This window comes from Petromyzon marinus, unplaced genomic scaffold, assembly GCF_048934315.1.
Source record: "Petromyzon marinus isolate PM22_M1 ecotype Great Lakes invasive population unplaced genomic scaffold, UKy_Petmar_22M1.pri1.0 PM_G_Scaffold_93, whole genome shotgun sequence".
In the NCBI taxonomy this organism is placed as follows: domain Eukaryota; kingdom Metazoa; phylum Chordata; class Hyperoartia; order Petromyzontiformes; family Petromyzontidae; genus Petromyzon; species Petromyzon marinus.
In genome coordinates, this window is record NW_027423050.1 from 165,001 (window position 1) to 167,500 (window position 2,500).

At 43.5% G+C, this 2,500-nt stretch overlaps 1 pseudogene; it reads right to left on the reverse strand.

Moving 5' to 3' along the window:
• LOC142922389 (28S ribosomal RNA) overlaps positions 1–2,500 on the reverse strand; it is a 10,402-nt pseudogene that overhangs the window by 3,316 nt on the left and 4,586 nt on the right.

Below are 2,500 nucleotides of genomic sequence, written 5' to 3' on the forward strand. Positions count from 1 at the left end.
TCTAATCTAAAACATCTTAAATAAAGCTTATTTCTAATCTTCTTTGTAGGCAGAAAATAGTAAGTTACAGGACTCTCGAACTGATGTAGTCCAAAAATAAAGAATTAAAATAACAAAGTCTAATCTATATAAGTGCTCTTGAATAAGCTTCGTGTAAAAAATAGCAATATAATAAAAATACCAAGTCTTCGTCTTGGAAAATAACAAAATCTAAAAGAAAGGTCTTCTTTATGGAAAATAGTAAAATAAGAATACCAAGACTTCACCTTGGAAAATAACAAAACCATCTTGAAAAAAGCTTATTTTTAATCTTCTTTGTAGGCAGAAAATAGTAAGGCGAAAATAAAGTCCCCTCTAAGCTCTAAAGTAACAAATACGACGTGTTAAAAAAAAAAAAAACTAACAATAAAAAAAAGAACCAAGACTCCGTCTTGGAAAATAACAATCTAAATTGTGGAAAATAGTAAAATGAAATAAAAACCGACTTCACCTTCGAAAATAACAAAATCAATCTAAAACAAATGACATCTTAAAACAAAACTATTATTTGTTTCGGAGGTTGTCTATGACTGTTCATAGACCGCATAATTTCCACAGAACATTCTCAGAATATCAAGAGAGAAAAGCAGCGTTCTGCGGGAAATCATCTTGGCCAGTGATGTCGTTCTGGGTTTGGTCAGGCCCAGGGAGGTAAGTACCTCGTTATTCTCAAGGGGCCACTTTCCTCTTGCCCCAACCGGGAATCCAAAGAATGTGACCTTGCTAGCCTTCGTCAGCACTTTGACTTGATCACCAAGAGGGGTATAGTACGAAACTTTGTGCGAGGCAGCATCTGACAAGGTATTCTTTGAAAGCTCAAAACGGACGGTGACATCGATCACAACCGCCTCCTCATCTTTTGCAAACACGAGGTCAGGCTTTCTCATCTCTCCCGTCTCGGATATGAACCGTGGCTCTTTGTATACAGACCAGCCCAATCTAGCCGCTTCGTCTGCCAGAATGTTACTGATCTTGTTATGTCGCGCAATTCTTGCTTTCTGTACTGCAGGACATTGACCGAGAATGTGCGAAAGGGACTCGAGTCTGGCAGAGCATTTCCTGCAGGAACGTAAGGCCCCATCTCTGCCTCTGTTCAAGCTTTCTCTTGTTGGGTAAATATTTGCCCTTAGTTGTAGTGCTGCGATAAAGAAGCATTGTTTAAAGCCGCACCATGGCCTCAACCAAGCATTACTGATTCTATCATGCGCAAAGTTTACAATGCCCCTTCCTTGAACCGGCTTTTCGCACCATCTCTGAAATTCATGCTCCCTCCAATCGCAGGGTCTCGGATATACAGGTTCTTTTGACACCGAGTCCCTGAGAACGAATGTTGGGATTGCATCACTGTCACCCCCTGCTCGTACCCACAAATTACGGTATTCTTCCTCCATACCCTGCGAGGACACAATATTACGGGTGATAGCATCGGACGAGTTTGCTATACGTTGCAGCCTTCTAACTTGAACCGAAGGGATTGTTTTTTCCAGTTTCAAGATGGCAAGGCCTCCGTCTCGGGCTCTGGCATATAACAGTCCATCACAAGTTGAAGCGGGAAGGTGGAGCCATCCTTTTACCGCCTTTCTAATCTCTTGGTCCAACCCACGGAGAGTTGATTGCTTGCAGTCCGAGTGGTCTGCAGGATATAACAATCTGGGTAGGGCATAGGCATTGAGTAGTTCAACCTTCTGAGTTGGCTTCAGAGGCGCCTCATCGATTTTCGAGATCCATGTCTTTAGCTGACAATGTAGATCAGGCTGTATAGTGCCAGTCCAAGGGCCAATTTTCAGACCAAGGTATTTCGTTGATTCATCAGGTTGGATCATATGGACATCTTTATTTTTGATAGTCCATGGGTCGCAGTTGTTCACCGTATATGAATCTTTGGTTGGGCTTATCATGAAGCCCTGGCACTTTCTGGCCTGAACCTCCAATCCCGATAGCCCACAAAATGATTCCAAGATCGCTAGATTGGCGGCCATACCAACCCAAGATTCGCTCACCAACACCAAATCATCAGCAAACGCAAGAGCTGTCACGTGGTCGGTATCAATGGAGTACCCAACTCCGTGTGACTCTAGGGTGCATATCAAAGGGTCCATGGCAAGATTGAAGAGCAGGGGTGACATGGGGTCACCCTGTTTGACACCAACACGTATGCTAATTTCTCGAGTCGACTCGCCATTGCTTTTGAACGAGGTCGTACACCGATCGTAGGCGTTCTGGATGATGCCCACCACGTGTTCATCTACTTTCTTGTGCCTTAACACCCATAAAATATGAGCATGCGAAACCGAGTCAAAAGCTTTCGCTATGTCGATAAACATGACAGCCAACGGCCTGTGCAATTTCTTAGCATGTCTCATAAGGTCCTGTAGCACCTTAAGATTTTCAGAGCAGCCAGATGCCGCTATAAAACCACGCTGCCTTGGGTTTAAGGGACAAGCACGAGCAAGACGTGCAG